At 40.3% G+C, this 13101-nt stretch overlaps 1 protein-coding gene across 6 annotated transcripts in view; it reads left to right on the forward strand.

Annotated features, from left to right (window-relative positions):
• The window catches only part of TBL1XR1 (TBL1X/Y related 1), a 110768-nt gene that overhangs the window by 39509 nt on the left and 58158 nt on the right, over positions 1-13101 (forward strand). For all 6 annotated transcript variants that reach the window (XM_069023830.1, XM_069023832.1, XM_069023833.1 and 3 more), the window contains one exon: positions 9074-9138. The gene's annotated coding sequence lies outside the window, so the exon portion shown is untranslated. The remainder of the gene's footprint in view (positions 1-9073; positions 9139-13101) is intronic.

Raw genomic sequence — 13101 nt, forward strand, 5'->3', positions numbered from 1 at the left:
TCTCCTTAGGCAGAATTACTCCTTCCAGAGTCCTTACTACTCTTGTTTAAAATAACAGAAGCCCCATGGCACAGAGTTTCTCTTAACTTGTCTTCAGCTGCATGATTTTGTTATGGGGAAGTTTTTTTCCTTGGTTATTTAAAATGTATTTGCAGCTACCCAATCTTCAGTAGACAAATCTAATTCTTCTCATTACCCTTGACATTTGCTCCTGTGAAATTGCTGTTTCTTCTCCTGTCAGGGATGTTACGTAGCTGTACTTGAGACTGATACCTTAACTAACATCAACATTCTTTTTTCAACTTTTTTAATGTTTGTAAACTGGTGTAATAGGTTATGTAATCACACTTCCACTTGTTTGTACCATAAACACCTGCTGTGTGTTGCTCTGTGTGTGTAACACGTATGTTCAAAGGGATATAAATTGAGCTGTACAGCTGCAGTGACCGTAGGAAATTCAGCAGAAAATATTTCCAGTGAAACAAAACTACTGACTTCACTCATTTTGGCAGCAGATTAAGTTTGCTTAGGGTTTTTTTACACTCATTTTCAATAGGGAAGAACCGTTTCCTACACGTAGGAAAATCCAGTGTAATTGAAATGTTAATTAACATATCAAACAGTATTTTTAGAAGGGTTTTTTTTTAATTTCAGGATAGATCACCTAGGTCTATCCTGGAGGTACGCAGTTTAATAGTTCCATTGTACACATATAGGTAAACCCTCTTTACTGCTTAGAACAGGCTTGAATAAGGACATTGTTAGGTTGTTACCAATTAATCATAGCCTAGTTGATGATCTTTGTAAGACCTCTCTGCTGTGGTTTCATTTCCTGATGCTCATCAGTTCTTTTGAATGTGTTGTCTGTGATGAATCAAATACATGTTTTCCTTGGTCATGCTCGAGTCCTGTTGTTAAAAAAAAAGAAAAGAACAAGTGGCATGATTATATTAGTTTAATATGCTGCTGTTGATTAATGACTTTAGTCCATTTATTTATTAAATGCTGTTCTCCTTGACCATAGTGCTAAAGTAAATATTTTGCTATGTTTCTCTGTACTGTAAGCTCCTTATTTACTGGAACATGTTTTGGTGTCTCTTACTCCCTGTACAAGTCTGATATTGATGCAACTATTTTGCTATTCAGTCAGTGTGACAGGCAAACAGCTCTGGTATCTAAATGGTTTGAAAAGACAACAGAATAACAGATACATGTTTATACAGTTAGTATCTGTGCTGTTGCTGGTACAACTCATACCTAGTACATCATTCCATGTTTGCTGAGAGCTTTAAGTGCTGGGCTCCCTTTTGCAGTCCAAAGCACCAGGCATCCCTTGGAAACGTGTATTTTGATGATGGAGCTATAGGGCTGCTCCTGCATTTCTTCCCTTTCAGGGCTGTCTTCCCTCTTCCTTTCTTGAGCCAGTTCTATCCTCCTCTGACCCTGCAGCGGGATGCTTCAAGAGCTGAGTGGTAGAAAACTGTTAATTTTTTTTAGAGGAAAGGAAGTGTTGAGAACACCCAGCTGGGAGAAGGTTGATGAGGATAGACTGAGGTCTCCCCACGCAGTAGCAGTTAGATCTTGGCTTGGATGTGACTTGAGCATAAAATTAAACCAAAGCCTTCAGGTGAGCCACATCTCTGATCTCTCAGGGACAAGAGACAGCTCCTTTGGGAACAAGTGTCCCTCTGTCTTCTGTGATTTTAGCCCTTGCTGCAGGGAAGGCTTCCCTTCTCAGGAGGCAGGAAAGCTTTCCATGGTAATGAGAGGCACAGGCTTTTTTCCTATACCCTGCTCTGCAATTTGTCACAGCTCAGTAGTTGCTGTGTAAGAATAAGTTGTCCTTTTAGCAGGGATGGCTGGATAACCAGTGCATGAACAAGGGCAGCCCTCTCCAGGTAGGTTTTAACTCTTTATGAATCAGAGCCCTCACGTGAGGTTGCAAAATTGCTCTGTTAGAGAAGTGGTGGAGGCATGGAAATAACAGGGGCCAAAGGTTTGTAGGGAAGATGGTATTGTCTACTGGTGGCACGGTGTGAAGAGCTGGAAAAAGGAAAAAACATCCTTGTGTTTCTTGGTCTTGGGCAACTTGTCTGCTACTTAGCCACAAGGTTTACCTGTACAGGAGGAACTTAATCTGTAGGTTATTTATGTGAAAATATGACCAAGACACAGTAGTTGTGTGGAAAGGTGATGCTGCTGCCTGAGTGCATTGTGCCTCACGTATCACTCAGTTTTGAAAAATTCCAGGGGAAATGAGAGGGGGCTGCAAGCAGAAGTGCAGCAGCTTTTGTTGACCAGTATTTTTGAAAACAAAAAAGAAATTATTCCTTGATGCATTTAATTGATGATCTCAGGGCATTCAGTGTTAACCTTTTTTGGCAGTGTGAGAGGCTTATGTTTTTCTCTGGCTTTGCACAAAATAATTATAGTAATGATAATTTTAGGAAGAATCTGGAACACATTATAAACACTAAGGTGTTTTAGTGGAGCTGTATCCCAGGAACATCTGGAGTGTATGAGCCCAAGCTCCACCACAAACTTTCTTTTGGCCACTGGTATGACTTAAAGTTTTCAGAAAAATATTTTCATACCTGTGGATTTGTAGGTGCTTTTGAGTTTTAAAAGTAACTCATAATTTTGAGGGCTATTTTAAAGGAATTCTTGGATCCTAACTCTTCAGCCTGTGCTATTACTACCACATACCCAATATCACAAGTAAGGTGGATTTGTAAGAACGTTTTGGAATACCTTTGTTTTTAAACCTGACATTTGCTGCAAGGGCAAGTATCCTGGGAAGTACTCCTGCAGTGGGCAGACAGAAGGCAACCAGCATTCCTACTGTGTCCTCAGACAGGGAGAGTCACTTCAGCAGCACTGGGTGTACACAGCATTCAGGGTCAGTGGCCACAGTGGGACAACTTGAGCCTGTTGACGTCAAGCTGTCTGCAAACACCTCTTGCAGCAGAGCCCAAGCCCCACTGCATTGTCTGAATGTCCTCAGCAGCTCCTTAGCTTAGCTTGGCAAAAATGTAGACCTGAGCTGCTACTCTGAAAGGATGCTCTGTTTGACTTCTGGGTGTCCAAAGAACTAAAGGTGGTAGTGGCAGCAACACTGAGGGAAAACCAGCCAGGGCTCCCATGGTGGTTACACTCATTGAGGTTGAAAATAAAACAATATTGTCACATCCTTTTGTTATTTTGGGAGATTTCCTTATTTAAATATTTTGAGCCTAATTCCAAATGTGATGTCTGCGTAAAACATGTGTCCCCTCTCCCCGAGTCATGGCATATTTGAGATAGAATTTTAATGAAATCAATAAATTAAGCTTGCCATAATCTAGATAAGTTCTTGTGCAAGGCCACCATGAATCCCAAAGCAGAGGAATATGTTGTTCTGAAAACACAGTATCTGTCTAAAAACACAGTCGAGGCAGGCACCGTGAGCAGAAGAAGGTGATTTTCCAGGAAAGTGGTTTGAGCTTTGTTCCATATCGCCCCAGTGGAGACCAATTTAAAAGTCCTTCTAACCTTGCAGCTATCAGTTCCCTACAAACACATTTCCATGTTGACAAAAGCAGCTGCTGCCTTCCTTCAGCTGTGAAGGCTCATCTCAGTTAACTGGCTCTGAGTAGGGAAGGGAAGGGTTCTCACCCACCAGTGCAGCTGAGTTGATTTAGCGAGCTGGAGAAGGTTGAATTAGTATCATGGGAAATATGTCTGTTCTTACTTTGAGGAAAGGGAATGGGAAAAAATATTCTGAATTTTTTTTTTTAATATTCTGAATTTTTTTTGTCTCTTCGTTCAGTTTTTTAGGTATGTATTTGAAATCTGTATTAAACATACTGAGAATAACAGAGTGGCTAAAAGTTACACATCAGATTTTTATTTTTTTTTAGAGAAGGAAAAATGTTTTTCTCTTTCCCATTTGAAGTGAGTCTGCTGACAGCACCCAGTTTGACAGGCTGTTTTTGCTGATTATTATGCCAGTGATGAATTTAAATTTAAAAGCTAGTTCTAGTCCAAAAACACAGAAAAAATATTTGTCAATATGCTACTGTTACGATCAATATGACACTAATCATCGGGTCCACTATTTTCAGAAGAAAAACCCCACAAATTGGAAACTACCTTGAATTTTCACAGGTGGGCCCCCATCCTGGAGGTAGCAGTCTGTGAAGGTGGGGTTTTGTGAGTGCTTTAGGTCCTCTGGCAGAGTGCTTTGAGTAATAACTGTTTATAGTCTTTCCCAGTCTAGGCTGGGTTTAACTTCATTCTCTAGGACCTTCTAATGTCCAGTTTATGTGAATTGGATTACTTGCTAATGAATTTTATTTAAATGTCTTGCAAGTGAAATGGTGCTGCAGCACTGCTCACCCTCCTTCTGTGGGTACTGGCTGATTGGTATTGACAAGATTTACTGGGGTGCTTTATGGGTTTTTAATGGAGCTGGCTAAGTTGGTTTCCTCTCCAGCAATTCAGCTTCCTTCCCTTTCAGTGTGCTAGGAGCTATTTTCTGTGATTGTCTCAGTTTTTACTGTTACAGAAATTGGTGTTTAAACTTCTGCAGTATTCTTTTGCTCTGGTCTGACTTGTCCTGTGTTTGTCATTGCATAGTGGATCCTGTTTCTGTGGGCTTACAGTGAGTGGTTTCTGTATCTGGATGATCTTTTCTCCAGAACAGTGCTGTCTGCTTGCCCAGTTCTTATTCTTTATCCCCTCAGAAACCCTTTGTTTTGGCAGTTGGTTCACATATGTTCATAGACATACAGGTGCTTGTTCTATGTAAGAGTATTCCTGAAGTGTTGAAAGTTGTACCACTTTAATGTGATATGAATGTACAAGTTAAGCATTTCTTCTTTGAAACATCTGGAAAGTCAACTTACATCAGGTTTTTCTATTTTTCTGATGGAATAAAGGTAAAAGAACAAAGATCAGGAAATAAAAATTTCTCAATTGACAGAGAAGAGCTGTTTCAGATAGAGTTTAGGAATTTGTGTGGAAATGTCTCTGGGCAGGTCTTAGATACTTTCAGTGCTTCCTGATGAGGCTTCTTGTAAAACATCTTCGCCCACGCCGTGTTCCCAGAGTGAAGTACTGGAGCAGTCTGTGCATGTTATTTTGTCACTAGGAACCCTATTGCTACCTACCAGTTTCAAGTAATGACAGTTTTTAACAACGTCTTGTGTGTGGTGCTGATTTACCCCCCCACACACTCGTACGTATTTGTTTCTCCTGAATTTTCGGAGTTGGTACTTGTCTCAGTTTAGCCTCTCTGTCAGATCTGAAAAGCAGATGTTGTTGTAGACGTGCTGAATTGCTTTAAAAAAATTGCCATACATCACTGTGGAACTGTGATTAAAAGGAATAACTTTGGTTTTCTCTGTTTATGTTCCAGGCGCAGCAGTGGTAGAATCACCATTAGCTTTGTATGTGCCTATTAACCAAATGAAAGGAAGGATTCAATGGAGTGATTAGTTTTCAATTTAGGCTTTTAAAATTATTGTCTCATGCTTTTTGCAGCCTAGTTACTGAGGGGGATATCCAGGATTTAGTTATTTTTAATTCTATTTTGATTGGGACACTTTTTCCAGATACTGAATCTAGATAAAAGCAGGATACTGAAGAATAATTTAGAAGAAAAGATACTGTGTCCTTAGAAGGCTTTTGTAATTTGGAAGGCGCAACATCTAATGGCTAAATTTGTTGTTAGAGCTCAAATAGCACCAAAATCTCAGAAAGTAGTATAAACAGTGTGATCCTAAGAGGATTAGGAAAAAAACACAAGTGCACAAGTTCACATGGGGAACAGGAGCAATTCAAAGCTCACACAAAAACCACTGGTTTAGCTGTAGCACAAACCCAGTGTAATGTCTGGGAAGGAGAAAAATAGCACCAATAGCAGCATTTCTGGAAGGAAATGGTTAAACATTTCTGCAAGTAGCTTTTAGAGGAATCCTTGCTTTGAACTGATTATGTTTGGAAACAGATAAGAACTAACATCAGTGTACAGCTGGTCTGTGTGTTTATAACCAGATTTGTCAGTGTGTTGGTGCCAGGGTTGTTTTTATCTGTGGTTTCCTTTGTACCACACAATTATTACTTGGTTGATAGCAGCAGCCCAATCTGTGCAAGCAGCATGGATGGGTATTTGCTGCTTTGGTGAAGGTGGTTTGGTGTGTTAGTTTTGGCCCTGCAGGTGGGAACTTGCCTGTTTAAGGCCTGGGACATGGGTGGTCTGTGTGCACCGCAGCAGGATGCTCTTCACGGGGAGAGGATGTTGGGTGTTGTACTGAGTGTTTGGCCCAGAATCTCAGAGGGACACGGGCATCAGGTGTGTCATTCTGTGCAGAAAAAACTGGTGTGGGCAAGGCTGGTGAGCACTGGCTATGAGCACGCGTGCCAGCGCACACATGGCAAAATCTTCTTTCAAGTTGAGGGAAGCAGTGTTCAATTGATGTTGAATACATTAGTCATCAGGCAGTGGTGAGGTGTTCCCAGCCCCTCCAATATGAAGGATCCCAACTCACAAGCTACTGTGCATTCCCCAGGTGTGCCTTATCAACTTCAAGGGCATCTGGCATTATTTTTAAGCGTCACGTAGTGTAGCTGTTACTACATCTGGGCACCTGTTTAAATCACCGTAATGTGTCAGAATATAAAGGTGAGAGATAGTCTAAAATCAATGAATTATAACTGTCACCTGCATTGTTTCAAGGTACATGCCAAAATCCAATAGGATAAATTTGGAAAGAAAAAAAGCTGCTGATGAGGGATTTGTACTCAGCCATTGATTCTGAAGAAGGACATTGCAGAGTTTTCTAAATGTTTACACCTCGTTTCAAGCACCCTTATTTAAAACTGGAGCCTACAACCAATTAACATTGAGTGAGGAATGAAGCAAAGTCAGTGAACCCTTTCTTTTCTCATTCTCTGCTCTCTTGAGTCTTTGCTTCCAGCTTTTTCCGTGTCACTGCCCTGTTTAGATGTAAAGCAAAGGACAAGAAGCCTCTTCCACGGATCAGGCGGAAAGGTTTCCCTCTCTGGCTTTGATGATAAGTACTGCACTCAAGATTGCACAAGGGCAAAGAGGTGTTGGAAGGAGACAGTCTGGGCAGTGTGTACTGAAGAAAGCCTTTTTTCATTGAAGAAAATGGTTTATGTTTGTGCAATCATTCTTTTATTTATGTTTGCCATGTTCCTTCCTAAATGAAATAACCCAAACCAAGCGTTGCACTCGGAACGGGGTAGCAGGGCCCTTCTCTGCCTTTTTCTGCATACAGCTTTTATAATGATTTAGACTGTTCTCAAAAGAGTATTGGTTGGTTGCTGTTTTGCTCTGTTTTTAAGGAAAACTCTTGTTATAAGCAAATATATGGGGTCTGCAGAGCGGGTGTTAATGCTTCCTCTTTGCTGGTCTGCCGCTCAGGCTGTGGAAAAAAAGCTTTCTGAGTAGCCTTGCATAGGATACTGTACCACTTGAGGAGTGGCGTTTCACTCAGCCTATTTACATAATTTCTGCAGCACTAGTACAACTAAGCAAGGAAATAAGAGCATGTTTGCAAATTCTTTCAATTCCCTGCATTCCTGCATTCCTCAGCATCCTCTGCAGTGCCTCTTGCACTGTGAAGGTGATGTTTCTGCCTGCCTTGTAGGATCTTCTAAGAATAAAATAAGCCCAAATGCTGCAGCTTTTCTTGCTTCTTTGTTTGTTTGTTTAGGTTTTGTTTGGTTGGTTAGTTTTTTTTGTTTGTTTGGGGTGTTTTTTGGCTGGGTCCAAAAATGGCTCTATCCTAAATGATTTCCTGCTGGTTGAGCTTGAGAATTGCACGTGAGAACCTTGTGTTGATCATGAGTCCCACAAACGATAGTTATTCTTTGCTCATAGTAAAAGTTTTTTGAACACAGGTTGCAGATGCTTGGTAAAGAATTTAATCTAAAAATAGTCTGGTAATACTTTATTAGTCACCCGTGTCCACCTGTCACCTTTCCTGCTCTTTGAGTGGGCGATTAGATTATGTCCTAAAGAAAAGTCATCTGGCAAGTATTTGTATGGAGGGCAACCATTCAGGAATATTAGTGTGGATAAAAATTGTTTGTCACTGCTGAATAAAAATGGATGTTGTGGTGGATGTTGCATATCTGGACATCAAAAGCGGTGTGCTTATACTTAGTTATTTTATTGTTGGGTGCATAAAATTATTATTGACATGTAAAGGAAATTACAAAAATGTAGGAGAGTGTGGATTTGTTTGGACTATGTTTTTGTTTGGGTTTTAATGGTGGGCAAGATTTCTCTTGGATTTTGCACTAGGAAGATTTCTGTTATGTACATGTTGTCAAGTGTTGCTAGCAATTAGTATGAGCTGGTGGTTTTTTTTTTAATTACTGAGGTCATTGCTGGAGTTGGAAACTCTTTAAGCTCATGGGCACACCTGTGTATATAAATTGAGTTATTTAGTGTGAGATGGGTTAGGAAAACAGATTTATTTTTCTTCCACTGCTTCACAATGGATGTAACCATTTTGGAAGTCATACCACTGGAATGCTGATTTTTGTTTGGGGCTTTTCAGAGTGTTTAGATGTCAGTAGCTGCGGTTTATTTCCAGAAGAAATTTGGCATGGACAGATGATACTGTAAGTTGCCTAGTTGCCTTCCTGAAGCTTTTTGCAGAGAGCTGAGGCAAAATGCAGGCATCAGGGTTGTTCTACCCAGGTTGCTCTGTGTGTGTGTGTGTGCTCCTGCTGAATGGGTGCGACCGTCTAGAGGCCTGATGGTGCAGGTGTTCATTCAGCAGGATTATTTGTTCAAAGGCCTGTGTGCCAGGCTCCCTGCAGGAGCCGGCTCTGTGATGTCGGGAGGACAGGATATGTGCAAAACTCCAGCTCTGTGTGCTGTGCCCGAGCTCTGCTCCGGGCTCTGAGCCCATGCAGTGGGAACGCTCAGCTCTGGGAACTGAGCGGGCTGGGAGAGCCAGGAGGGCTCCAAGTTGGTAACATTTTACTGCATGTTAACAGCACTGTTTTCAAAATAATAAATATGAACATTTCCTATTTTTTATTTCCCTGTCAGCATCACCCTTCTGTGGCAAGAGGCACCCGAAAGGAAAACTTCTGCATATCAATGCACTGCCAATGGTAAGTACCTTTTTAACTGACTAAAGGTGGTGTGGTTCCTCTCTGCACACATACCATTAGCAGGCTTACACTGCAAATAGTATTTTTAAAATAACTACTTTTTAGTATTCAAGTGGATTATTTTCATTTTTTAAGCAACGTCTAGACCATTATGCTGTTTGACAAAAATATTACAGTTGCACCTGGTTTTATCCTGTGGAAAGTAGGGCAGCATGTTAATTTTGAAGTGAGAAGTGTGACTTGACAGTAACATAGCTTATCCTGTTGGTAACTGGTGTTGTTCCTCTTCTGGCCAAGAGCCTGTTTGGGGTGAGCTGTAGCCAAGCCGAGTGTTCTGTTGCCCCCACTTGGATGCTCTCTGCAGTTTGTTTCAATTTTAGCAGCTTTTCCCAGAAAAAAACCAAAACCAACTCTGCATTGTCAGGTATATTTTGCTTCAGCTCATTTGTCAGTGTAAGACTAGTGAAGTTAAAATCTTAGCTTCTGCAGGAAAGGGCAATCTTCTTATTCCATCTCTGGAATGTTACTTGGTGTTACAGACTCTTATAAATTCATATTTTCAGGCTGTCCTTATGGTTTGCTGGTGCTTCCTGATAGTTGTGCAGATGGAAAGCAGAGCTGAGGCCTGAAGGGAAGGACTGGAACTTACTGCTTCAGCTTTGATCAAATAACCTCTCTTTAGCAGTTTTGGTATCTTATGTTGTCACAGCTGAGGTGTACAGGAGTGGTACCTTCAGCCTTAGCCTTGAGCAATAAATGCATAAAGTGCCAGTGTGAGTTCTGTGTTTGAAGGATCTCTAGATCACTGTGCACAGTACACAAGTTAAAGGGATAATATTTTCATCCGCTTGCTTTGAAAACTCAGTTTTGGATCTGAGAGCTGTGCTGGTTTGCTTTGCTTTGCATGTGGACAAGGATCTAAAGAATATATAAATCAATTATAGCTTTACTTATACCTTTGCAACTCCACTGTCTTTGCCCTGTGAGGAAGATGATGCTCCAAGAGAGTTTGCTTGGATGTAACTTCTTTACTTTGAGGTAGTAAGCAATTCTGTTCCCTCCGAAAGACGTCATGGAGTGAAATGTAATATATTTGTCAAAAAGTAAAGCAAATATACCTCTGAAATCAGAAGATCTGCACCAAGTGTGTATGTTGTTTAATAGCCTGGTTTTTAGGCTCAGAGTTGATATGTGTAGAGTTTATATTGATTTGGGATGAATTTCAGCTGGTGGGAACAGATTTGTTGAGTGAGAAAGCATCGTGTTTACCTGGTCACTCAGACTGGTGTTTTAACTTCTCAGTCCTGAAATGAGCAGTGCTCTCAGCCTTTTCTAGTATTGCTAAATCTTCATTGTTGTTGTTGACCTTTTTCCAGCAAAAAGCTACTCTGTTTTCTTTTTATTTTGTAGTGCTTGAGTGTTATTTTAGTTATGATTTAAGATACTGATCTGTATTACTGCTTCTCTTAAAAACATGACTCATTTCGTATTAACCTAGTCCATATACTTCATAAAATTTTAAAATACTGAGAGACTGTACTTGAAATGTTACTGCACTTTGTCCTAATTTTCCCCCTACAAATTATATTAGAAATTCAGAATTGCACAGTCTCAAGGGCATGGTAGTTGTTACAGTGATCATAAAAAATACTCAACTGTTACTTGCAGTGAAGTGAAGGACTCCCCACTCTTTTCTTTGAGGACTGTTTTTGTGCTATAAGTTGTTATATTTTATTATTCAAGAGATTTCTAAACCATTACTCACCTCTAATTAACTTTGAAATAGTTTGAATGTAGATTTAAGAGACAAGCTAGACACATTTTTCATCATCCCCAAAGTAATCGTAACTTAAACCTGTACAGTAAAAAAGACTTTCATAGGTTTTTATTATGTTTTTCCCTTTGATGTGTGTAAGCAAAGTGTGGGCCAGAGGTTGCTGAAAAAAAGCAGGTTGTGTACATCTCCCAAAAAGTTAACTTGCTTTCACCATGGTTGCCCATGTTCAACACATATATTTGAATAAGAAATTAATTTCTGATTCCCTTGAGAAATGGTTGTAGCATTTTTGATCATTTTAAAATCCTGATTGCCAGTTCCATTTCTTAGTAGTAAAAAAAACACCCCCAAAAAAACCCAAAAAAAACAATTTACACATCCTCTTCTGTTGTTTTCTTAGATTTTCAATTTTCAAGGTAATTAAAAGAAGCTTTTTTTTTGCATCATATTATGTTATGATATGCATACATATGTTATGTGTATGTTAACTGATAAACCAAATTGGGTAAAATACCATTTACTCCTTAAAAATTATTGCAGTTGTTGGCAATTTTTTTGAAAATTAAATACTTCTATTGTGATATAGCATGGCTGTTATCAGTGGATGTAAATTCTCCTTCCCATTTTTCCAGCCAAATTTAATGTTCCTCACAATGTCAAAGGAAAGATGCAAAGGCTTAATGAAAAAGGCATGTTAAGTGCAGGAGAGTAAGTGTATAATGCTACTTGTTCTAGTATTTTGAAGGTTTCTTTAGAGGCTGATAACTGGGTACTTAATCTGTGGTCACAAGAATTAATGAATGTGTTGGAAATAAAAATTTAAAGTCTTGGATCTTTGCTCTAAGCAAAAGATGACATCAGGATTTCAACAAGGGCTTTAGGAGATAAATTTTCTTGTTATATGATGGAACAGGTAGCTTACCCAAGAGAGATTTTTCCATCATACCTTGCAAGGGTTTTTTTGTGAGTTTTGGAAGCAAACCAGTTTGCCTTTCTGTCTTCTGCAAGCCATTGAAGCAGGTTTGTGTGTGCACATAAAAACGTGGGAATAAAGGAGTGTGCTTATCTGTGTGTGTATTTATACACACACAGGTGAATTTAGCAATATAGAATGGACTGTGCAAAACCCAGGAACTTACGGAAAGGTGGGAGCTACCAGTTTTTGACTCTGCTATGACAGCTTGCTGGGATGGTTTTAATTTTGCAGAGGTAACCAGAAAGGGCTGTGAGGGACTCAAACTAGCAGGGCAATGTGGTGGCCTTCTTAGAGGCATCCTGGAAAACACTGTGTCCAGGTTCTGAGCTCCATCCTTTACTGCATGGATGTTTGGCAGACATCGACACCCTGATCAGTATAAAAGGTCTCATGCAGAAGAGAATAGAGGATGTTATCGTTTATTACAAGCTGGCACAGGCAAAGTCTGAGGATAGGCAGTGAGCACAAAATTACCTAGTCTCCAGGAAAGCGGTGTCATCAACAGCTAAGGCATGTCCTCACAGTCTTGAGGGGAATACCAAGTAGGTGATTTAAATCCATTCTTTCCAATGCTGCTTACTTTTAGGTGAACACATTATATTGTGTTTCGAGGGTGTAACACACCTATTGTGTGTTATGTCAACTGTTCCTGCATGTAAGACTTGTTACAGAGCAGCTCTGCAGGCACCGAGTCTCTTGGGCCAGGAAATTCCATGGGTGCAGCATTTCAGTGTAATTACCTACTCAGGGGATTTAGCTCAGAAACAGCAGGAGGGCTTGGAGGAGCTGGGGAGAATAAGTCACTCCAAAGTGAAGGGACTGGAAGATGTCTGCAAAAATTTCCACAAGACTGCAGCAAGTTGTTTTTAATTTGAATGCCTTCGTGGTGCCTTCAAGTAGTCGTGTGACCTTACCGCTCCTTAGAAGACAGGTGAATGAATAAATGCATATAACTATTAGCCCGTGCTTCCCCAGCAGCTAAACCCATCCAAACACTGATCTGCCAGGCTATTATGTTAAACTGCTTCCTTGCAAAGGAAGACAAACAAGGGAAGGGGGCATGAGCTGCAGAGTTGGATTTGGTATGGAAGCCTTGTCTGTGCTGGCACCTGCCAAGGACAGCTGGAGGTCTGTGCCGCTAGCTCCAAGATTTTTGCGCTGGAATTGCAAAATTGGCTTTGTTTCAAGAGGAGCTGAATGGCATCTCTCA

Source organism: Aphelocoma coerulescens, chromosome 9, assembly GCF_041296385.1.
Source record: "Aphelocoma coerulescens isolate FSJ_1873_10779 chromosome 9, UR_Acoe_1.0, whole genome shotgun sequence".
Lineage (NCBI taxonomy): Eukaryota > Metazoa > Chordata > Aves > Passeriformes > Corvidae > Aphelocoma > Aphelocoma coerulescens.